General features: G+C 37.6%; 1 protein-coding gene across 5 annotated transcripts in view; it reads left to right on the top strand.

The window, feature by feature from the left end:
• LOC129567842 (uncharacterized) overlaps window positions 1–25,832 on the top strand; it is a 268,094-nt gene that overhangs the window by 112,465 nt on the left and 129,797 nt on the right. For 2 of the 5 annotated variants that reach the window (XM_055445201.1, XM_055445198.1), the window contains one exon: window positions 13,220–13,279. The exons of the other annotated variants lie outside the window; for them this stretch is intronic. The gene's annotated coding sequence lies outside the window, so the exon portion shown is untranslated. The remainder of the gene's footprint in view (window positions 1–13,219; window positions 13,280–25,832) is intronic. 5 annotated transcript variants of the gene reach the window in all.

Raw genomic sequence — 25,832 nt, forward strand, 5'->3', positions numbered from 1 at the left:
GTCACATTTCACAACTTTGCCCATAATACCATGTGCCATTCGGCGTACAATCGTCGTCATTTTTTCACTTCTTTCTGCAATGCCAGCAGCGATGGGAGCCGACGCGGTGTGAATGAGTGCTTCTTTGCATGATTTGTTTGCTTAGGGATGGATATGCGTGAAAAGCGACACCCGTTTGAATGGTGCAAACGAAACGAGTGAAAAATGGTTTTATTTCACACTCACACACAGACACATTTCCACCTGATGCGAATTGGAAAAGTAACACGCGTTGCATAAATAAACGATGTCGACAACTTTCTGTCTTTGCCTGGGCAATTTTCCTCGAAAAAAACTAAATTCTACCTGTGCGAATGGGTTTTTACTCCCCGCACAGCCAATACGGCTCATTACCATATCAGAGTCTGTCGACGCTCGTAGCTAGACGAGTTGACAGCTTCAAAAGGATTCGTTTCCATGATATGTTTGGTGCGGTTTATTGCCACGCTTTATAATAATTTGATGGAAAATATCGTAAAAAAGCACCCAACATTTCTATCGTTTGCTCATCCAGCAAGCCGCCAGATGAGATGCTCCATGGCTCCACTCACTCTCCGACTTTGACTCGTCTGTTTTATGCTGACGCATTCAAAACTAAAAGGAAAACCATAAAAATAATTTCATTTATTCGGATTTTTTATTACAAAAACAATCTGCTTTACCGCTCCGAAGCGAATGCAAATAATGCCGATGGTGCATTTTAATATTCGAACGAAACGATGTCAAACTTTTTCAGAATTTCATGTTCGCTTCTTTTTTGTTCGTTTTTGGAATTTTACAAACGAATTCAAATGGCAAAACCAAAATGTGTTCCGTTTGTCGACGGTTCCCGGTTCTGTCTACTTTTTTTCGTTGCGTTTAATTCGTTGTCATTCCATTCCCTTTCGTTTCGGTTGTGTGGTGGGTGTGTATATGTGTGCGCCAGCATCTGGATTTGTTTGACTCATTGTTATTTTGCCATTATGATTTTATGAATATTGTTACTGCATTTTGGGTGCTGTTTGTGTGCTTGTGAGTTTGTATGTTTTCCATGTGCGAATTCACTGCTGTTTCGTCGCTCGCATTATTATCATGCGAAGCGATGGGAAAAGTGGGAATAAACTCGTGTGCCGCCGCCGCCGTCGTCGCCTCCAAACACAAAAGGCAGATTGTGTAATAATTTCCATTCCTGTGTCGTTAATTCCAAGCTCAGCACAAAAATGATTCGAATGCACCATATTTCGGTTGTTTTCCAAACACCTTTACATAATTTTATGTTCACTTTCAGAAAATAAAAACATTTTTTTTCCATCGTCTCGTTTCGTTTTATTTCAACTTTCCAGATTGAAACAACATATGAGAACCCATAAAAATCCAGCACACGTGGATCAGTTTCTATAGTCACAGCTCTGAGATCTCCACGCATCACAAAACAAACGACCTTCCTGCTTGACAATCATCTACCTAGTAACTTGAACGAGAGAAAATGTGAAGATAAAACATTCAAAATGAGCGTTTCTTCAGTTGCTAGACTCGACTTTCCTTTCTTGAATTTTTCAATAATAATTGATGTAATTGCAATCGATACATTTCTCGAAACTTTTTGATTGATCATTTCGTCTCCGACATAAAAAAATGAAAAAAGAGCACAATGACATCAAAAGCAAAGGAAAACTCAAAGGGTAAAATAAATTGAATACCGAGAATTTGTTTCTAACGAAATGGATCTCAGTTATACATCATTAGGTTTTTTGTGGCATATTTCGAATTTTGTTGGACAAAAGAGCTTATCATCGTTTCTCGTTCCGGCTTTAAAAGTTTTATCATATGATTACATTTAAATGGATATAATCGCATCGTCACTTGTTTGAAGCTTGATTTACTATTTGGGTGGTGGTGAATATAATCAAAGTTTTACCTCCTGTGAAAATCAAGTGTTGATGTGGAAAAGTTTTTAATTCCCATAGCATAAGTCCGACGCTGGACACAATCATACCACCTAATAGTTTGTATGCAATGTAGTTCATTTCGTGCGAGTGTGTAAATGGTTCATGCGGAAATGCAAATCTGAATGTGTTGAGGGCTCTTAGCTGTAGATCTTTCGTGTTAAATCGCTAATGGAGTAATTGATCGTACAATTTACTATATGCATTTGCTCACATTTAATGGAATGTGCATTAAAATTAATTCCACACTGGTCGAACACACACAAACACTCCATCCGACACACCCGTCCTGGATGCAGTTCAACAGTTTGAAGATTGAAGATGGTTGATGGTTTTCGATTCGGTCGTATTAATTCCACTTAAGCATAATTATCATATCAACTCCAGTTGAATATCCACTTAAAAACTTTTCAAATGTTAACGACCGCTGCTGTATGTAGTGCAATGTCCATCTATCAAATGGCAAACTAACTGGGATAATTGCACTTGGCTACGGCACCCGAGAGAGAGAGAGAGAGAGAGAGAGAGAGAAGGCGAAAGAAGTGGTGAGCGAGGAGTGAATCGCTGGACGATTTTTATGGGATTGGCGTGCAAAACATGAACTGTTCACCAATTTATTTTTGGTGAAAATCTTTTAATCCCGTACTGCAGACGTTTTGCGTGGAAAGTCATCGTGTTACATTGATGACAACAAAATTTAAGCCATTATATCCGATGCGAGAACCAGCCAGTCAGCCAGCAAGCGAGCGAGCGTCGCCGTTGCTTTAAAGCATTTTAAATGGGTCGACTGATGGATATAAACACGCAGTTGAAGTACATTGGATATGCGACAAAAATTGCATGTATTGTTGTGTATTCTTTTGGAACTGCAGTTTTGCGAAATTGCCATACATACATACACACATTTATTCAGTCGTTGGCTCGCATGTGGAAGAGCATAAAAACGGACGTAGATAAACTCATGAAAATTTTATTTGCTGTTTGCCCACGTCCATATTCCGAATGCCAACTCATCGCAATGCATACACACTCACACTCACACAAACAGCACCAGCAATGAAAAATAACAAAAGCACCAAACCAAATAAATGTTTTATTCCATTTCACCAGCTGAATTATTTAACTTTTTATGCTTTTAGAAATGTTGTATTTTGTGGACGAGTTTTTCTATTTCATTCGGATCGAGCGGTACCCTTGACTGTTTGTCTGTAAAAAAAAACATTTCATTTTGTTATTTAAAGTCCGTTCAGGACATGTAGAGATAACACAAAATAAATAAACGGAGGGCAGCAACGCATTCATGAAAAACGGCTTTCACATTTGCCCGACAAATTCACACATACACACCGACAGACAAAGCTCGAAAAAGCTTAAAAATGCATTCCATGGAAATGGTGCTAACATTATGGAACGATGTATTCGTGAATGCGTGACAATAATAATGATGACATCGTCAACAAATTGACACAAGCGTATTAATACGAAAAGGCATTAAAAATGAAAGAAGCCATCATGCGAAACAAATGACACATTTCAAGAATTGAGAAGAAACGTTTTCCTGTCAGTCACTGAATGGCAACGACGGCAACCAGGGGGTGTGGGTTAAGAGCAAAAAATCAAATCTGAAAGTCATGAAACGTTTGGAGTCGAATGTAAGTGGCCATTTGTACGGGTCTGCTTGCTCGTTGATCCGCGCTCTCTTACACTCGTTCGTTCGCAAAGCACACAGCGCAAAGAGACAGAGAAAAAAAAGCGGATGTTTACTTTTAGTCAGAGAGAAGATCGCAATGTTTTTGTTTCAGATCGCACTTGCATCCGCTCCAAATGCCATGAATTACAGTCTTAGCGAAAGCAACATTTTCTTTAGCCCAGCGCGCACATTTTAATTATCATGTGTTTCGAAATGAGCTGACATGTAATTTAAATTCTAATTACAAACACCACCACAAAATACTCCCTTTTTTTTCGTCGTGCACATTCCTCGACTGTTTCTCGGTCTCAGTGTTCATGCACGTTTCCTCTCAACTCTCTCACTCATTACTTTGTCGTACGCGGTGTAGCATTTCGCTCGTTCTTCCCTTCTACCCCCAATCACCCGCTCGTTCGCTCGCTCGCCTGAAGTGGAAAACATTCATACATGATAAACGTAATGTGTGTATCAATTTAATTAGGTTGAAATACGCGCGTGTTTCGCGCTCGACATTTTCATTTCCCATTTGCAAAAGAAACGAACATCCACCCAACTCCACGATCAAATAAGCTCTAATGGAAATGATATCTTAGCAATGCTGCTACTGTGTACTCTTTTAGTCTTTTTTTTCTGTTTCTCTTTGTTTACTCGCGGTTTTGCTCGCGAATATTGTGTGACTTGGTCCTGTTGTCTTGTCATAGTCTTCAGTTGTTTTTGCTTATTTTCGTTTCATTTGTTTGTGTTATTGTTCGATTACAAATGTGCGCCAACGCGAGATCCAAATAACCGCACATAATTGTGTAACTACAAATGAAATTCACATTCAATGATGTAGCCAAGTGACGCACGTTATCGTATCTGGATATAGTGTACTCACCACACGCACGTCACCATATTTGCCAATGCTTCTCTCATTAAGATAACATGCACTCAATCCATTTTATTTGTTCAGTGCAGCGTTCACTCTTCTGTGAAACCGCTTCTTGTTCGCAAATTCTACATCACAAAATTGTCTTCAGCGATTCTTGAATAACGATTTTAATGCATACACATTACGCGCACACACCCAACCGTACTTTTGTGTAAAAGTTTTCCCACGCAAAGTGAGTGTTTGAGTTATGTCGATAATATGATGAGCTCGATATTAATTCAACTACATGATAGTTTACACTTCATTTGAAATTTAGTTCAAGGTACTTTTTTTTGTTTCACAGTCATTCTTTCCAACTATCAACTTTCAATTGAACGTACACAAACTTTACAACAACACCAAAAAAAAAATGTCTCGAAGCGAAATCAACCCTGAATTGCTGCTGTCACACCCAGAAGCAATGACATTTTCACAGTTATACAATTGAATAAAGAGAAAATTCCTTTTTGAAATGGGTGAAAAGTGGTAGCGTCATTTCATTTGCCCGCCAGATACAAATAATGCGCTACAAAAATTGTTTTACATCATTATGCAACTGTGGGTTGTTTTCGCATTCTCCGTTTGTGTACAGCGTACACATCTATGTTATTTGTGCTGTGGCAAGAGATGCACATAGCAGAGACATTACATGCACTTTTATTATTATCTCATAACCGGTTGCTTTATGATAATGTTATTGTATGTCTTGCGGCCAACGAGCTTTTTATGCGACATGTTTCTGTCATAAAAAAAAATTCCCATCGATTACATCGTTCACTTGGTGTGTCGTGGAAATTTTGCATGGGGAGAAAATTCAAATGTTCGCTTTGTTCTTTGTTGTTCTTTTTTTTATCTCGCCCTCGCTCTTTTGGTTGTGCTTTGATTTTTGTGCTGATTTAAAAGAATACGCTAGCCCTGGAGGCTTGGTATGATTGTTGCTTCTAGTGACAACGAACATGAATTTCATGCTTGATGTTTTCAAAAAAAAAAAATTTAATATTCAAATTTCCAGGACCATCTGATTGGCATCATTGCGGCCATATTCACAACATTTCAATTCAATCTTCATACAAATAACGCGCGTTTATATTAGGATGAAATTTGATTCTGCTCTGTCTAACAACTCTCAGCTCGAGACAATGGCATTTCATTTTTCCAACCGGTTTGATGTTCAAAACTGTAATCGCATTTCTACGTGAGACATTTCGCATGCGATTAAGGACATTCACTTTTATGTTTTCATCTACAATTTCGCCAATGATCACGCCACGTCATAATAACGGGTCTCGATGTACTCTAATTATGGTATCATTGCCACGTATCCACTGAAATTGTAATTGAGCATCAAAAATGGTTAAATCAATCGAAGCAAGTACGGCGCATTCGGTTTATTGGTGGCGTAGGAACGTAGAAGGATGCGGACACGGGTTCGATGGCAGCTCAATAGCCTCAACTGTGTGGCCACAAGACTGTCGCATCACATTAACATTTCATTTGATGCCAAACGATTCCGTTGACACCGAAACCGAAAACATAGTAATTATTTGAAGCGAGATGCTGCTGCATTGTTGCCTTGTTAAATTTTACCAATGATTGCTCTCGCCCGTAATTTAATAACAATCTCCAATGATGTGAATGCGACAAACAAGGACACACACAATATACCAACACCGAAAATTGTCTACTGCTGTTGTTTGGTCGGTGGCCATTCTGGTGCTGTTGCTGCTCAAGTTACCATGTGCAGCTTTGAGTGACGGCTACATGCAGCTACATTCATGCAACTAGATCCTGGATGGGCGAATGATGATCCAATAGAATAAACGATAATGATCGGAATTTCACACAGAGAATTCGCTCTCAAGAGAGAATCGATAAACCGAGCCACTAACAATTGACGATGTACAAACAAAATCGCTTGCCACACACAAACACAACCATGATACATGTCAAATATGATAATAAAACTGTATCACAAACGGGATCTCTGTAGAAGCTTGTGCACTGTGCATTAGGGTGTTTTCGGCATCGTTCAATCGAAAAATGGTAAGTCTCATTCGATAGATCTCAGAATTCTGAGTCGATTGATAACATTTTTTTTTTCGAGGATGGACTTGTAATGACACTTCCCGAAACTACAAAAAATGTTTTATTCTGAATTTCTATAGTAACGTGTGACAACTAGATTCAATTTTATGTTTTCTTGGCAAATTTTTGCTTTCAAATTTCAAATCAATTCTGGTTGTCACACGTTACTATGGAAATTCAGAATAAAACTGTTTTTGTTTTCAGCTTCGGGAAGTGTCATCACAAGTCCATCCGCGACAAAAATATTATCAATCGACTCAGAATTCTGAGATCTATCGAATGAGGCATACCATTTTTTGATTAAACGATGCCGAAAACACCCTACTGTGCATTGAAACTATTTGAAACATTCCAACTAATGAGACAAAGTCTTGTCTGCATGCGAAAGCTCGAATACATCATTGACAAAACATGACGGCGATTAGAGTTGACAGAAGAAAGAGAGAAAAAAAACGGTGGTCCTTAAGCATGGACTATCAAATGAAAATAGTTGTGAAAATATGTCTCAACGGCGTTAAGAGTTTGGACACACTGGCTCGATCGAAATATAAAAGACACACAGTGGCTAGCACTTTGGCGAAATGATGTTTGAGGCTTGTATACCGAACAGCGATAGTCATTCAGTTGGTTTATAATGCGTTCAATGTCGATATAACGTCTCTGTTTTATCACCCAATAATATTTGCTTGGATATCGTTGTCGTCATTACTAGCCGACGGACATGCTATTGACGGGGAATGGGTGATCTGGTGTGTGTAAACTTTTATTTCATTTTGGGTGAAATTGTTGCAATTTTTGGCTGTTATGACATCAAAATTGTTTGTTTGATCGCTATGTTTACGTTTATGACGTTCAAACCATTTCTCCGCATTTTGGGCCTTTTGCGGGATTTTCAGCGAGCTTGGAACATTGGAAATATTACCACATCTGCATCGGCGTGCTCTATGTATCCCTCTCTCTCTCTCTCTCTCGCTCTGCGTGAGTCAAATACACCGAGTTTCGAGGTCGTTCGTTGTATTCAATGAATGGAGTGACACAAAACTCAAAGGAAGAACATTCACAAACTACCGAAAAAAGAAACTGTCAAGAGAAAAAGTTACTATCGTTTGCACACATACAACTACATAGGACTGTGTATGTGCAAACGTATCAAAACGCATTGCTTTGCTCAAGCACTTTTTGCCATCAAGTTTTTGCAATCGACCAATGAAAAAAAAACTCATCCCAAGTTGCTTTGTGCGTGTTGTTTTGACATTTGGAAAATTTTTGCCCATCACACCATGAATACACAACGTAAGCGAAAAAGCGAAAAAAGCAACCACCAGAAATGTGAAACTAAACAGAAACTGAGCACTTGCCGAGCAATAATTCAGAGCAGTAGCAGCAGCAACAGTAGCAAAAAACGTTAACGAACCGAGACGAAAGCTATAACCATCAGAATGATGCCAAAAACCGAAAACACACCATGAATACGACCATTTGTAATACCATTCGGCTGGCACTTTTGCGGGAAACGCCAAAATGCAAAAACAACAAACAATCAACTTGCTTAAAGTAGATACAAAGAAAAAAGTTTCCACTTTTTATTTGTTTGTATGTGTGTGTGGTTGGGTGGGTGAGTGCGAGTGTCTTGCTCGGGATTATCTTGTGATTAAAATAGTTTTCTCGGAGCTATTTTATGCCATCTCACGGTTTCATTATGTTGTTTGAGCGATGCGCCCACAATCGCGCGCTTGCGCTCACTGCTGTCTTTTGTCTGCCAAAAATCATTTATTCATGATTTTCAATGCGATGCATTTGTCGTAATGTGTCTGGTAATCAAATATAACGCGATCAGATATTGTTTTTTTTTCTTTATCCCTTTTCACTCGCATCTATTCTTCAACGTTCTATGCATATTGTCGAGGTGATGACTGATGGCTTTCGCAAGATGAATTGATTGAAAAACGGATCAAAATCATGATGATGAATATTTATTGGGATTCCTCATTTTTTTTTTCTCTACCCCATTCAAACACATGGAATTCCAATTTTGATGGGATTTTTTTTTTGGTGGACGAGAAAGAAAACAAGACCGCAGAGCTTCGCTTCGCTCCGCTCTGCGTTCTTGAGTTTTTAGTTACTTAATCTATTTTGTTGTTTCACAACAAACTATTTTTTGGCGCACTACATGAAATTTATTTCATCAAAGTAACTTTGAAGTAATATATTTATTTGCAAAATGAATTACAAGATCTTGGTTTCATTTCTTTTTTGAAATACACTGCCTTTGGTTTAAATTAAATAAATAATATGAGCATAGAATCTAAAATCACTTTAATTCTGTTCAAGACACAGAAAATATTATACGAAAAATTAATGTAATTTTTAAACAACATTTGATAATAAAAATTTGATTGGCGCTTTGAGATATTATGCACTTATTTGTCGTTAGTGCACCTGTTTTAAATTAAATAAAAAATATGAGCATAAAATTCAAATTCACCATAGTTTGTTTCATCACTCAAAAAGTATTAAGAAAAAAAAATAAGCAGATTAGTAGCTCTACATTTCATGTAGTGCTAAAAGTGCACATCCAGTATAGAGAGCGAGAGAGAAGGGGAGAAATTTAAATAATAAATATCAGCATGAGACTACAAATCATTTAAATACCGCAGCATATGACACAAATGGTGTGATAAACCCAACCGAGAGACAATACGCAACGAACCAACACCAATCTTGACCGAAACGAACGAGCGCAAAAAAATTTGAACAAGCACAAGCCGTACATCTGAACACACACGGGCGGACGCGCATATAAAAAGACATGAACGAAATTAATTTGCAACATAATAAATTTTTGAGCAGCATTTTTATGTGAATACATTTTCGGCCGATAAATCACAATCGACCGGAAAATGGTAGCGGAAAAGACACTGAAACTGATTTATGTATCGGCCAAATGAATGAGGCAACAACAGCCACAGAAAAAAAATATTTGTTGTAAATATGAAAATGTGTTATCCTGGTGTCACTGTCGGTTAGATAGTTCCAGTTGGACACGAGAAATTCGCGTGCGCTCGCGCGTCATCGTCCTCTTTGCTTGTGCCAATTCATTATTTCCGGGGATTTCATTCAATTGAATACGCATTTTTCGAATTCACTGCACTCAGAAATGCAACGACGCGCAAAAAACAAACAAACACGAATAATGTCAAAAAAGTCGGTCAAAAGAGTGAAATATTCATTCGTAACCCATAATCGGATCGGAACATCCGGCCAAATGCAAAAATAAAGATCTCTCTCTCTCTTTTTCGTTGTCTATTTGAGCCAACGGCAAAATTAAAAAACACTGATGCTGAACGCCAACAAACAAACAAAACTGATCCGAAAGCGGCAAAAAATCTAATTTAGATGTCACTAGCGAAAACATACGCATCGAGCACAACACACCCAGAAAAGTCGACAAAATTCGTAGCATTTTTTTTGTCGATTCGTTTTCATCTTTGTTTTTGTGATGCTGATACTGATCTGTTTTCCCAACGAAGCAAGCAATTTTCCAACAAGCGCTGTATTTTTTTTCTATATACTTCTAGTGCGTGTGTATGTGTTTCGCTTCATTTTGTGCTTTATTTTCCACGGTTAATGGCCAAATTGAAGTCGCACATATGAAAATAAACTGAGTATGACAGTACGATAGAGCCAGCCAAAGCAAATGTCGCAGCTTTACGCTTATATCGAAATATACTAGATCCAGTCTGGGCTGTGTGAGTGAGCTAGCGAGCGAAAACCGAGTGTTCTGTGTGGTAGAAAACGAAAAATAGTTCAGATGATGATGGCACCATATTGTCTGAAACGAAATTGACAAAGAGAATGGGAGAAACGAAGCACACGCGTCTCGAAATATACGCATCGCACCAACAGAAGAGCAGCCTCAACCATAATGACGATGGATGTTGGTTGGTGCGGCGGCAACGGGCAATGGCAGAGGCAACAGCATATGATAGTATAGCGTTTGTGCGCCGTTTTTCCCTTGTTTACTCTCTGAGCGATTGGTTGGGCACAGTCATGTGTGGTTGTGTGCGCGTTGAACTATTTTTCGGGGCACCAATTTCATTTCGCTCGCATACTTTCTATGCTCTTCTATTTTGCATTTTTGCTTTCGAAATCAGTACCGTGATAATGTCATTGTTTTTGTTCCATGCGAACAACACTCGATTTTGGGCAGCATTATCAATTCTTGTTGTTTGTCGCTAGCAGCAAATGCTTCTCTCTCTTTCTCTACTCCCAATCCGATCAACGATTCACTTTCTCGGTCATGCACTTTCACATGCCGCTGCTGCTGTGATGGAATGGTTTTTCTTCGCTCGACATTATTCAAGTAAACGACAAAATGAAACAAAAATAATATTGTAGTTTGTGTTTCATGTTTCGAATGATTGTTGTTCAACATCAACCACACACACGCAGACCATGCACAATCGGTGTTTGAAAATTCGACATGCTCGACACGAGTTAATAGGATGACGTTCAATGTTTTTCTCGTTACTTTGGTCATAGATTTTTCGTTGTGAACAGCATCAATTTGGATAGTTCTCAATTGGCCATTCGATTCGGTTGCTTTGAGTGGTGTCAGCTGTTGCCACTTCACTATAAAGTGTTTATTCACTAAACTGACGAGTTTCCGTGTGCCGAAAGTAAAATATAGAACTGTTTCGGGTATTGAGCAGATTTACTATCAAATGAATGGCTGCAATTGATTTGACACAACGTACTCGGATTTTTTCCCTCTCTATACAACGGTTACACTGAATGAAGCAAAAGGTCTGCAATTGAGTACAATTTATTTCTCGTCTGCAGCGCGCACGCATTTCAAATTCCACTGACTGTTCAATTGATGAACATGAATTGATATTGATTTTATTTTGTTTGGAATACTTTCATAGTTCTTTATGAATTGATATTGTTCCGATGCTAATATCCTTACCACCAGTTCTATGGATGATATTGAGAGTGGAGTATGTTTTTTCTTCGATTCATATTTTTAAAAAGGCGAGTATGTTTTCTGATGATTCTGTTGGCGTTAAAGTAGAGTATGTCGTAGTACCGTCTAGCCTCTGCGGTCTTCACGGTTTTCGCGCAACTGATAGGAGATAACAACATGGTGTCTTCGGCTAAGTTGTAGCACTCCAGGTCTTCTATAACATTGCTGAAGGCATCTATCTCTTATCTCTTGTCAGTTGCGCGCTATTCGCGCACATAAAAAAGCAAATTTTATATAGAACTTTTTTTTCTTATCATTTTTCGCGCTTTTCGCGGAACTGATAAGAGATAAGAGATAACTGACTTCAGCAATGTTATAGAAGACCTCGAGTGCTACAACTTTGCCGAAGACACCAAGTTGTTAACTCTTATCAGTTCCAGGAAAACCTCAAAAAACCGTAACGACCCGTCAAAAATGAACATACTCGCCTTTAACCATTTTTGAGTCGAAAGAAACTTACTTCTCTTTCATAACAAAGTCAGTGAAACATACACCACTCTTAATCTCACCTATACCTGCATTTTTTCGGATAAATCCATTTCTATGATTGAAATCGTTCGTTAATGACTTTTGCAATGATTGCGAATTCAAGCATGAAAATTTAGTAAATGTAATAATAAACTAGACAAAGAATAAACTATAAATTGTATACCAGCTTTGAACGAATGAGGTGGAATGATCATAAATGTGCCAGGTTCTGTTGGAACTTGTTGGATGAAAGGAATTAACATAAATGGACTTTTCTTGAAATATTACGGCCAATAGCTTCGAAAAGCACAACCCATTAAATGAATATGCTGTAATTTTCTGTTCGCAATCTGCTGACATTTCTCATTAAAGGTTTTCCATTGGGGTTTCCTGTTTACCAAAAAGTAGAATCGGGTTTTCTATTTAAAAGCTTTTGAAACCTTGATACTTGGTAGGAGTATGATTGCATTTTCTTTGGGAATAATAATTATTGAAAATGCTTGTCATTAGCAAATTATTAACGGTTTAATTTGTGTGCAAACACCGAGTGGTACACAGCTTTGATTTCATCATCGCAAGAGAGCGAAAGTGAGGAATAAAAAGGGCGTTTTCATTATCCGCATTATTTTAATCAGCTCAACGCCAAATCAAATACGTAAAAACGTTTCCGAATTAGCATAGTGCTTGAGAGATAAAGATGTTTTCATCGAAGATGAAATTGGAGATAAAAAAAGTGCTTGAATGCTAGATGGAACGTATTCGCTTGGTAATGAAATTTAAACGGATAAACTCAGCGCATTTTGCGTACTTTTTTACACTGTATTTAATTTTTTAAAGAAACTCACCATGAAAAAGCCGTTTCTTTCTCTCTTCTGTTTGCGATCGGGTATGTAAAAATGAATTGACAGAATGTGAATTAACGACCCATAAAATGGTGCGTTAATAATTTTCAATATGATTCCTTTCGAATTTAATGCCAAGCAACGCAAATTGGGTTCCGAATTCCCATTTTGCGCGTTCTTTTGTTCTCATTTGAATAACACGGTCTTCCTTTTCATTTTATTTTCAACTTTCAGGAGGATTTTATGTCATTGTGAAACCGGAAACAGCATTGCTGAGCACCCACATAAATCATAGTGAGTAGAAAAAAAATGAAATGGAAATTAAATTACCACGTTCACATTTCGATCGGCAACATGTCCTATTCAATTCCATAGAAATGGGCCCTAAGTCGTATGACTTTCCTTCTTTGTGTATCATCCAAAATGGCAACCTTAAGTACTTCATTCAAGAAACACAACCTATCACAACTGCTAATTTTCGCAACTCACTCGAGACGCAAAATCATTCAACGGAAAATATGAACAATGAGAAAATAACATGTCCCCATTCAAAAGCATTGAGCCAAACAATGAAAGGGACGACCGGGGACCAACTTTTTTCTTCTTTTGCTTATTCTTTTTCTTTTGATACACACAATGTTTTTCGGTGAAATTGCTAACAATTTTTCGGGTGTGTTTATCTCTCAAGTAACTTCAGGGTCGCTCTTGAAATTTGCCTTTTTAGTTGCGCTCTTTCTCACACTCGATCAAGACAAAAACAAAAACAAACACAGCAACTCAACTCAATAATATCAAAGTCAACGAGTGGCGTGTCCATCAGAAAAGATAGACAACAGGGAAATACACCGTTCGTTGTACTACATCAACATACATATTATGTAACTTCGCACAAAACAGCGATTATTGTTCCCATTGTTACATGATTTCACTTTGTATTGTTGTTCGGGGCCTGAGCAATAACGCGCACAATATTGTTCATTTTACTCTCTATCCACATCAGATGAGTTAACTTCTTTTTCGCTTTCGTGTTGCTCATTCAGTTCCCGAGTCTTGAAAAGTTGACCGTATTCAGTTTGAACACGGATCTAACAGTATCAGTGTTTGGACAAAGATAATTATCTAGATAAGATAAAAGATAATATAAGATAAGATAATATCGTTTATCTTATCTAGATTAATTTCAGAAAATCGTCAAAATATCTTATCTTTATCTTATTTTTTACACGTTATCTTATCTTTTTTGAAGATAAATTGAGATAATTCTAAAATTAATCAATTAAAAATTTCAAAGGGAGAGAAAAAATTTCCATTGGATAAAGAACGAAAATTTTTTTTTATCTGAAGATAATTGAAGATAATCTTATCTTTTTTATAAAAGATAAGATAAATATCTTACCTTTATCTAAGTAGATTAAAACACAAAAATTAGGTCTTATCTGGTTTTTATCTAGATAACATTCATTTATCTAAATTAAACACTGAACACTATTACGGAGATTGGTCGTAAAGTTGACTCGAATTTCAGGCCTTTTTTTCATATAAAACCATTAAATGCCAACTGTTAACGCTGAGCTAACTTGTCCAAATTTACTCCGTATTTTCCACCGCTTGTGTCATTTCACTTTGGACGCTTTCAAAAGCAGAGCAGAGCAGTCTGTTTGAACGTAAAATGCAAGGTGCTTGAATGAAAATGGTATGTTGAATTGAAATAACAATGAATACAAACCACTTGGCTTGAGTTGCATTTTATTCATGAAACACCCGCAAATCACAGAAATAGCCCGAAATGAAATTTAAGCTAAGAAAATCTGAAATCTTGGCTTTTGTATCTTGCCATTGATCACACACATTTGGTTGAGCCTTTCTTTGAGCTGTGCAATTTCGATGGTTTTTCTATATTCACTTTTATACGAAGGGGTGTTAAACTGTCTAGCGATGTGCAAGTCATTTCATTGGTCGGTAATTTGATGAGGCACGTGTGTGTGGTGTACATATGCCGACAACTATTCAACATGACCTTTTAACAGCTAGTGGAACTTTTGACGGGCATTCATGTCTCTTCGGTGTGAGTATTCAGCTTTGCTCAGCATCTTCTTCCTTTTCTCCGAAAAATGCCAAAAAAAAAAATGCCAGAACACAGCCGCTGTACAGTTTTTTTCGTGCATCAACTTGTTTTTCTCTCCTCAAATGACTTCACGCAGTTCTTTTTTACGGAGAAAACTTTTTCGCTTTGATATTTATTTTTAGATTAATGTCATCTTCCGTAACTGTTGTTGTAGCAAGAGCAAAATTACTTTCGTGTGCCAGTGAATGTGAGTGGGGAAAAGAAAAAAATCATTACATTTCGTTATGGGTTTCAAAGGAATTGACCGAGAAAGCGAGAGAAAAACGAATAAAAAAGATTATGTCATAATGTTCTCGTGAGTTGAGCGATAAGAACGCATTTAATTTGAAACAAACCGAAAACTAAATCGAAACAAAAGAGAAATGAAAGAGAAATTGTGATATTCGCTAGAAAATACTTTCGGAAAAAAGATCAGTGGAAATTTGGAATTTAAAGAATCTTTCGATGTTCAAAGCATTCTTAAGAAAATCGAAATCAATGTATGTCCGCGCGACGCAAGTCAAAACATCCTTGTACCATACGCATACAATACATCCTACGCACATTTCATGGCCGAAATTTTCGGAATCTTTAACCAACCAACACACAAAATCAAAATCTTCTTCGGCTCATTCAATGTTCAAACGGCAAGTTTTTCTCACTTCTTTATGCGTTGCAAGAAATTTGCATTTAAATGGAAATGAAATAAAGTTTGCATGTGTTTTTATCAAGTTGTTGTTTTGCATCGAAATGTCCCAAGTTTTCTGCTTGTGATGATTCAACACAGTTGATGTTGAAAAGTGAAACGCGACGACCAGGAGACAAAGGCTGAATGCGGATGAAAAACAAAAGAGAGATTGAGGAAAATGCTACCAAAAAATGGTTTGTTAAAAATATGGTTGGAACAATATGGTGAAGAATATTTTGTGGGTGTGTGCGTGTATTTTCAGAAATAATGCGGAAGAATTAAATGAAAACGAATATACAGTGAAGCATATTCTTGATAACACGGTGACGTTCTCATATATATACAGTATACACGCTTTCATTCAGCTTAGGTTATTATCGTAGTATTCCATGCGAATGTTTCGCCGCAAGTATTTTTATTATTCATGCAACGACTGTTGCGGAAAACAGTTTTCCTCTGCTAAATCGTTAATGTGTGCCAGAGTTTTAACAGCCATTTACCAGCTGAAATGGCCACGCTAAACGGCTGTTGAGAATGACACACACACAAAATTCGAATACCGATCGTTTCGTTGCAAAGCTAACCTCAAATATCCAGAAGTTATTACTGTTTTATTTACTCGTTATAATGAAATGGCTTCGTTACAAAACACAAACACAAACTACTGGTTTTAAAATGGAATGGCGGCCGTTGACAAGCCGACTCATACATTTCGAAGACGAGAAATCAGAACGAAAATGTTGTTGTCGGTCATGGTCAATCGAAACATTAACGCGTGGGAGTGCTTACAAACAACATATTTTGCATAAAAAACCGCACTGGGTTGGCTAGGGCCATGGCACAAGAGAAAACAACATGGTTGTTTTCTCTTGTGTACTAGAAAACATGTTGAATACAGAGAAAAGACGATAATATCTTTATCAATATTTGGTGAGATTGGTAGTTGCATATGATGAACGAAAAAAGCATAATCTAATATTGATGAGCATCGCTCATGCTGTTATCAGATATTCCAATGCAAAGGGATATTGCAACTTTTTTGACCAGAAAAAACGCCATCTTACGTCGTGCCCGTAAATTATTTTACTGTACATTTAGATGGTAGAGTTTGAACAAAAGTTTGACACTATGCATAAACTTGGAAAGAGCTTGATAAACTTGATGAAATACATATATTTTATGGTCGTTGCAATACCCCTATTTTCCAATGATACCTTTTTTAGCATCAGTTACAGTGGATATTCGATTTAAGCACCCCACCTCAATGTTGTACTATAACATTGTTGTGAGCCGCCCCACTCTACTCCATGCTCAATCTGAGTCTAAATTGTAACTCAGGTTCTATAAATAAAATTCTGCTTTCGACAAATTGGAATGGCAATGCGAGCGACATCGTTTTATTTGTCCATGTGTTCCTCTCTTAAAAACGGCATGTTGATGGTGAATAATTAATTTTCTACTAAGCATTTTCCCACAAAAGTTTATTCGTTGCATTCATATCAATTAATAAATGTGTAAATAAAATAAGTTGTATGCAGTTTTGCAAACGAAACGATGCTCCGGAGGCAATGCTTTTAATGGAATCGCCAACGCAAAAACGGCCAGAGTAAACTATAAACAAAACAGTTTCTTGCTGTGACTGAGGGTTTGTGTGTGTGTGTGTTTGTGTGTGCTTGACTCCACTAAGGCATATGCAAACGATGGTATGCTTGTTGTTTCTAGTTACAGGCTCAGCGTCTAGGTACACGTTTAATTATTGTTTGCACAGTGGATTACCATTAGAGTGGAAGTAAAAAGTTGAAATGCGAAAAGCATTCGTAAATTTTAAGAGCAATAAACAAAACAAATGTCGGAATCAAATAGGGAATGTGCAGACGCAAAGCGTTGAATCTCAAGCACAAGCACAAATGAACGCAGCCAAGATGTGGAAGGGCGTGAGCGACAGAAAAACGGTAACAAGTAACAACACCGGCATGCCATACTCTCACAGAGAATATATAACTACGTTTGGCTACTCAGCAAATGAGCGTCTTGAATCCGAGATTATTTTCAGTATTAATTCTCTTTAGATGGCAAAAAGGATTCTCTATTTGTTTTGTCAACGCTATGTTATATTCACTTTATTCATGTTTTTTTAGTGTTTATCGTGCTGTTTCTCTGTTGGCAAACATTTATCATTTCTGAGTGTCGCGTATCTCTTGAAGCGATCACATCTCTCTCTCCCACACTTTGTTTTATTATTCAGTCTCCGGCGTCATTTGCATCAGTTTATGCGATGCTAAAGTCGAAAGTTGATATTTAGCCCAATAAAGCAACAACAGGACATTTTTTGTGTTTGTTTTTATCGCTGTTTATGAGCGAACAAGCGACAGTGGGAGTGCTTGTCACTAGCGTTTCGATATTAAATCTAATATTGTAAAAGCATTCCGCACCACGACACAACAATTCGAAGCACAATGTGCTCGGTATGTGTGCTGTTGCTTAGTGAGGAAAAAGCATGAAGAGAATAATAACGAGTTGAATTTTATATTTTATTTTCCAATTTTCTAACAAACAAACAAACAAACAAAAAAAACGTACCAGCCAAAACAAATGTACGCCAAAGCGAATCGAAACTGCATGGACGAGAAAGAAAAAAACACACACATTCATCGGGCCAAACGATTGTTCTGATCAGTTGTGATTTTGTGTTCCAGAACAATGAAATGCTAGTTATTTTTCTTTTATGAAAGTTTTACCAGTTTGATGAACAGTAAATTAGATCAATGTGAATGAATGGACCAAACGAAACAAAAGTTTAAAATAGCAAAATGGATTTGATGCGAAACATGGCCCTAAGCAATTCAAACACCAAACACGTCATTGAAATCTAATTTTCTCTCTGTTGCATTGATCTTCTTCTTCCGTTTTTTTTTTTCAGTTGTATTGAGCTCTTTGCGAAGCTTTTCATCGCAACTGGTTTATAATTTTCATTTCAACAAATTTAAGGCGCTGGAAAATGGACTAAGCGCTGTTGGCAAAGCAATTAAGCGCTTTTCAGAGGTCGTTCACAGTCCATCATTATTTTTTGGTTCGCTCGATCGGTGCAAAGGCAACAACATCATCATCATCACACCACCGTTGATGTCACTTTCTTATCACACAGGTGCGAAATCACACAAACACACACACACATTTTGCATACATTTTGCGGACAATGGCCTGGGCATTTTTGTCCCATTGCAAATGATGATGGTTTTATCTCTTGGAGCCATTTCCCACGATAAAAAGAAATGAAGTGATATGTCGTAAACGAAGACCTCACACAAACACACACACAGAGAGAGAGAGAGGGAGTGGATTCTTCACACCGCACTGCACAAAGCTGCGTGGAAAATTCATCAAGTGTCCGGCCGAATGGCACGTGAAATACAATTGTGCACATGAAATAAATGGCCATTAGGTGCTTTTTGAATGCCTTTTGCCACTCATAGATTTATACACATTTTTTTTACTTTCACGGCTCTGTTGCTCCCTTTTGTGTATGGCCAACGATGAATGGTCGACTGGTCGTGCGTAAGCAAATGTCCATGATACGAAATGGAATGAACACAACGAAAGAAAAGGTAATATGAAAGAAGAAGCAAAGTAAATGATACCAAAAAACCTGGATTTTTTCCATACTTGAGCACCTCGAAGTGTACAAGTGAGTTCATATATTTTTATACTAATTGCCCGAATTGCAAGCCTCTGAGGTATGTATACTTTTATGGCCTATAAGCTATAACAAATGCCTAACTCAACTGTAATGAAGTAAATTTTTATGTTAGACATAAACATAAATTAGGCGAACACACTGAAAACATCCCATCGGCCAGTGCAATTCTTTCGGACGAAATGTGCGTGTGTTGCTGTGTGTTGGTACTGGCCCAATAGAAAAAACCAATTCCGAAAATATTTTCCATTTTTTCTCTCTTCCTTTTGGCTGTTCCCATTGTTGAATACAAAATGAGAGCGGGAACGGTTGCGCTGTGACCGGCAGCGTAATTTCTAATGCAGTATTCAGGTCGAATTCCATACATCAGTCATCATGGGATGTTTATTTTGTATACGATTTTTCTTTTGTTTTGGCTTAATTCTGCGTCTTGACGCCGCCGATGATCCTCTTTGTTTCGTCTGTTTACTTTCCACTTTCTTTCCCTCACTTTTTTCCATTCATACACAATTCTGTTGCTGCTGCTGCTGTTTTGTAAACTTGTATGCCGTTTGTTGTAATTACATAATGCTGAGTTTTTAGCTTTTGAATTCCAAGAAAGTACAAATAAAGGTACTGCCAGCGAAAAAAAAAACAGTTAACGGCAAAAACCGAAACAAACATGCAAATGTGTATTTTCTGATAAGCTCAGATGAAAGCAAATACAAATGAAATTGGAAGAATTGGGAGAAAAGACAAGCCCATAACAGACGAAGCAGAATAAAAAAATCAGAGCAGATGAGTTTCCTTATTTATTTCCGTTCCATTTGGCTACAGAAAGCGCATCATTAAAAGTTTATTATTAAATCTTTTTTCTCTCTCTCTTCGTTTTGGGGTTCGTGTTTGCTTTTGCATTATCTGTGGAAGACATAATGGTGTTTGTTATTTTGTTCCTTTTGTTTGATCATTTTTTTTGGCATCAAATGCCAGAAAGAGCAGGCGTGTGCTCGATTCGTCGGACCATCGCGAATTCTTTGGGAAAAAGCTTTTTATATTCGCACCAAACAAAGTTGTTGCGATGGTTGGAGCGTGGTCATGAGAGACTGAAAAGGAACCCAAGATTGTTTTTTGTTTCTCATGCACCACAGGCCTGACATGGTCGCTGTGTCTAATCCGAAAAAATTGTAAATGGCATTCGAAATATTTACCCGAAGGTGTTATTATTATAATCATGCTCACTACACCCAGCTGGAAAAAAAAAAAGAGAAAAGCACGGGCCGAGCTCATTCGAAAAGAGGATGTAGAAGTCAGGATATATGGAGAAAAGTTTTTTTTTCTTTTTATCGTTATTGTTTGTTGTTTGGTTTACAATTTTTCTGATTCTTACACTTTGGCTGCTTAGTGTTTTATTGTGAACGTTTAGTTGGCACGGATCAAAACGGTTTCAGTCGAATTATCATACAGTTATACCCATACTGTGTGTATTCAATGTCCATTTGGATGTAATGGCTTCAGCGTTGACCGTTGTTCTTTGCCTCCCACCATCCGGCAATCTATGTGAAGGCTGGCGGAGGCCAATAAGAGAGAGAGAGAGAGAGAGAGAGAGAGAGAGAGCGAATCAGAGAGATAAACTCGTTGAAAAATGTTGACCGTTTCTATTTACATTGAAACAGAGCGCGTCAGCATTTCTGCATCAACATGAATTGCTCTCTGGAGTACGTTTAACCCATTTTATGTTCATCAGTTTATTTTGTTTGTTTTTTTCTTCATTTTTTTCTGGTAACTCTACAATTTCTATTTCTATGTTGCTCATTTGCCAGACATCAAACATAAAAATACGAAATATACCAATGGATCATTTTGGACATTTGAACTTGTTTAATGTGCAAAAAGGGACTAACTTGAATTATGAACCGCAATATAACTATTCAAAAAAGTATTTGAACAGTGTAACCGGCGGACCAGTTTACCAGAACACACGGTCAATATAGCAGCATTGCCTATGTGCTAAGGGAATGAAATGTGGCAAACACGGATTTTTTTTACTACTTCACTGACCAGACAGAAATATGACAACCGTATTATAAACATTTTCGGATGCACGAACACACACACACACACATACATCAGAATGCAATAAACTTTGAGTACTTTGACATCAGCCAGTCCATCAAACGCATGGATGGACGTAAATGTAAATATTTTTATGTGGATGTGCCGACCAAAAAAAAATGATTTACACAAAAACTCTCTGGACGTAGATAAAATGTGGTGCGTTTTATCATGCAATCACCAAATCGATTGGGACTCCATTTGAATTTCAAACGAAAATCGAAGCGAATACTATTGTCGCATTTGAATGTATTTTTGAAATTTTATTCCATCTATATTGTCACACACAGTTCAGCAATAAAACTGTAGCTTTGTTTTTGTAGCCAAACTATAAAATCGATTATTTTGTTTGGGGCTGAAAGCAGGAAGAATAAACTTCATAAATCGAACAGCGATAGCTATAATGTGTGCACAATGTTCAAGGGGATAAATCGCTGGAGGATTGACAAATCGCGTTTAAATAGCAAAAATAAAGTTTAGAAAACAGAGCTTTAAGTAGAGAACAACAACCAAGTCCACAAGCGACACACTTTTTTCATTTCAAGCACATCCGCTCTGCGCTGCATGTTCTTGATTTAATTGCAAAATCGAATGTTTGTGCATGTATGGCCAGAAGTAGTAGTCAAAATAGGATACAGGATATTTCATTGCTTATCCGTTTTGATCTCTGTATTTCCAGTAATGTTATTCTGAATCCGCTTTTTTCCCTCTTCGTGTATTGTTTAAATCTTTTCGGTCAGAAATGGATGTCGGAAATAGTTTTAACGTAATCCTTTTTTTTTACTCAAAGACGAACAAAAATGTTTTGTCGACAAATTTTATTTCGAGAGTTGTGCAGCCGAACATGAAAGGGATTCGTTAAAGTGAAACATGTGAAATCTGGTTGAAATGCAATAACATGACGAACAGGAAGAAGAAAAACTCACTTGGATAAACTAAATGTGGAATTAAATACTCAAAAGCAATACATTTACGAACTTGAGCCATTCGTGTGCTAATGGGTACTTCGAAATGTAGAAATATCACAATTTATATACCCACACATAAATGTCAAATTAAGGCTGAATGCTTGGGCAAAAAATAACAGCAAATACGCACCATAAAACTATAAAAAGCAGGTAAATGAGGTCCCTTATCCGATATCATATGGAAGCAAACCCATTTTTTTATATCTCCACATCCAGTATGTATGTATGAAAATCAGTGTCCGGTTTGTTTTCCATGAATGTGGGATGCTGATGGCACACGCGAGCAAGCTCACATACCACTCGAAATCTAGTAATTTTACCTGAGCGCCGGAATAAACTTTCCCCATTTTGACACTGTTTGCATGACAACGCAGGCTCTCGGAAATGTGAACCGAAAAGAGGAGCACACGCATTGTTCATCATAAAAAATGGAACTTTTACATGAAGTGTGTGAGAGAGTGTTTTTACACACAAGTTGTTGTTATTTTAATTTGCGAAAATGAATAAGACAATGATGATGGGTATGTTTCACTTGTCGAGAGGCGGCTAAGTTTCAACTAATGACGTGTGTGCTTGCAGTCGAAATGAATTTGTTATAAAAACGCAAGCATGTGTGCTCTCTACTCTTATCCTGCCTTCAGATTGCGACAAGGATCCTCGTACCTGATAACAGCTATCACTATTGTTGATAGTGTGTTATCCGTCTTCCGAAAAAGACACACACATTTTTCCATTTTCCCTGACACCTTCATGCGTTCACTCCGTTTGCCGAAAATGTATTTTCAGTTGCAACGTGACTTTGCCGTGTTATTTTAATCATATCCATATCCACGTAATAAGCTGTTTCGCCATATATGTATAAGTCATTTTAAGCGATACGATGAAGCGAAATTATCAAACTTCTCTGCTTCACAATATGATACAATGTCGTATCACACATGAAAATCCTTGGATTTGATCATCAACATTTTGAACGCCGTCACATATGTAGGTGTTGCTATGAAGTCGACGGAAAAATGGGGTTCATATCTGCGCAAACATAATTCAAATGTTAAAAAATGTTAAATCTTATGCATTTGTCAAAGTATCTAAACGCCATCCTAGATTAATGCGGAGAGAGAGAGCGATTTCAAGCTCGACATGCCCCTCTCTTGCTCCTTTTTCCCTGCTCTCTACTGAATAGTCACAGTATCATCAAGTTTGCCGCTCATTTTTGGTGTTGTGCACTCGAAATAAATGGAAATTAACGGAAGTCATTGCTTTTAAACACAATTTCATAATGCACATAATCCAGATGATCTTGCTCGCTGCTTGCAAGCGCATAACATGCTGTTTTAGGTTGACTCTACTCGCTGCCTCTCCCTCTCTTTTTCTGTATGCCGCACTTGATGCTGCGTGTGTATCACATGAAACGTTAATCCATTTAGATGACACACATACCAACACATGCACAAATACCTTTTACACATTGTCGCTCGCACCCACGCTTCACGTCGTAAATATCTACGTGGATAATAAATTCATATTAGAAACAAAATGTTGTAATTTTGTTTATGATAATGGCGCGCTCACCCTCGAACATCCAAATAAACCTAGGGGCTACTCGCACTTACATAAATGGCAACTTATAACCAATAAATATGATTTCATACAAATATCGCACCAAAATTGTCTAAACACACAAAATGTCTACGATTTTAAACAATTTTTCACCACTTTTGGCCATTTTGTCATGGATGTTTTTTTCTTCAAAAATTCTGGAAGCGAGTTATGGTGGATCCTCAGGATCGTTCAGAACTGCTCCCGGTTCTGGAAGTGGGCTTTGGTGGATCTCCAGGATGTATCAGATCGGTTTTGAAAATGCCCTGGTCAATCCTGAGGATCCATTTCCAGAACCGGGAGCAGTTCTAAACGGTCCTGAGGATACACCAAAACCCAGCCTTTGTTATGCGCTAAATCCATCACGCTGAATAAATTCATGCGATAGATTTATGCGATAAATGTGATGCGCTCGCTTTGCGGTGAACGAAGTTTGTTGCTCTTCACTTGTTCACGCATGAACGTTCATGCTTTGCAGTGAACGCATCGCTAAGCGGTAGTGAAGAGCAACAGATCTCGTTCACCATAAAGCGAGCGCATCACATTTATCGCATAAATCTATCGCATGAATTTATTCAGCTTGATGGATTTAGCGCATAAACAAGCCTGCCAAAACCCACTTCCAGCATTTTTGAAAAAAAAACAGGCATAAGAAAATGGCCAAAAGTGGTGAAAAAGTGTTTAAAATCGTAGACATTTGTGTGTTTAGACAATTTTGGTGCGATATTTGTATGAAATCAGATTTATTGGTTATAAGTTGCCATTTATGAAAGTGCGAGTAGCCCCTGGGAATAAACACACATACACAACGCAAACCGTCGACCTTTCGATTCTCGATTTTCCGAATTAAGTAAACAGCAGCCCAAGCCAAAAGGTGTTTCCTGCTGCACTATTAACCAACATGTCTAGATGATTTTCATGATGATGCATCACATTTTACCATCCTTATAGATCCACGATACAAACTTAAACGTAATAACTTTTTAATGTCTTCCTCACTATAAAAGTTTACACACTACACAGCGTGAGCGTCAACATCACATCTCAACGGAAAACTAAACACGATTCCACTTGAAGTAAACATAAATACGCTATTAAAGTTGTCACAGATTGAATGATTTTTAATCAAATGCTCGCTTTAAAGCGAAAAATTGCGATGAACATCTTGCAACGCATTTATCCGTTTTCCGCTCTACGTGTGGCTGTAGTGGATATTCCCACATTTATGAATGGAACACTGATTTCCGAACAACTTTCAGCAACAAAAAGGGAGTACTGCGAACATTTCTCTTCGAATCTATTTTAACAAATCAAAAAGGGAGAGAAAAGAGACTCTTGGGCTGACCAAGCGTTTTGGCGTAATGCGACAAAACCGAAATATTGACCATAGCTATTGGAGCGACACCAAAAATGTAAATCGAATGAATCTTCGGTCATCCTCTATACCTCTCTCACCCTCTCCACTTTTGATTTCCAAGACAAACACAAATAAATTGTTTTTGATTACTTATTGAACGGCTTCATCAGTTGCCATCGCCCTCTGACCATGTTTAACCCTCGTACACGCACATATTTTAAAACCTTACTCCACACACATGGTGCCTGGCCAGACCCCTATACATTTACATGCATTTGTATGGGAATACTATAAGTGATGCATGCCATCTCATTTTTAATGGAACTGATAAGAGATAGTATATATA

Source organism: Sitodiplosis mosellana, unplaced genomic scaffold, assembly GCF_009176505.1.
Source record: "Sitodiplosis mosellana isolate CC-2019 unplaced genomic scaffold, AAFC_SMos_1.0 Smas_scaffold_12, whole genome shotgun sequence".
Classification (NCBI taxonomy): domain Eukaryota; kingdom Metazoa; phylum Arthropoda; class Insecta; order Diptera; family Cecidomyiidae; genus Sitodiplosis; species Sitodiplosis mosellana.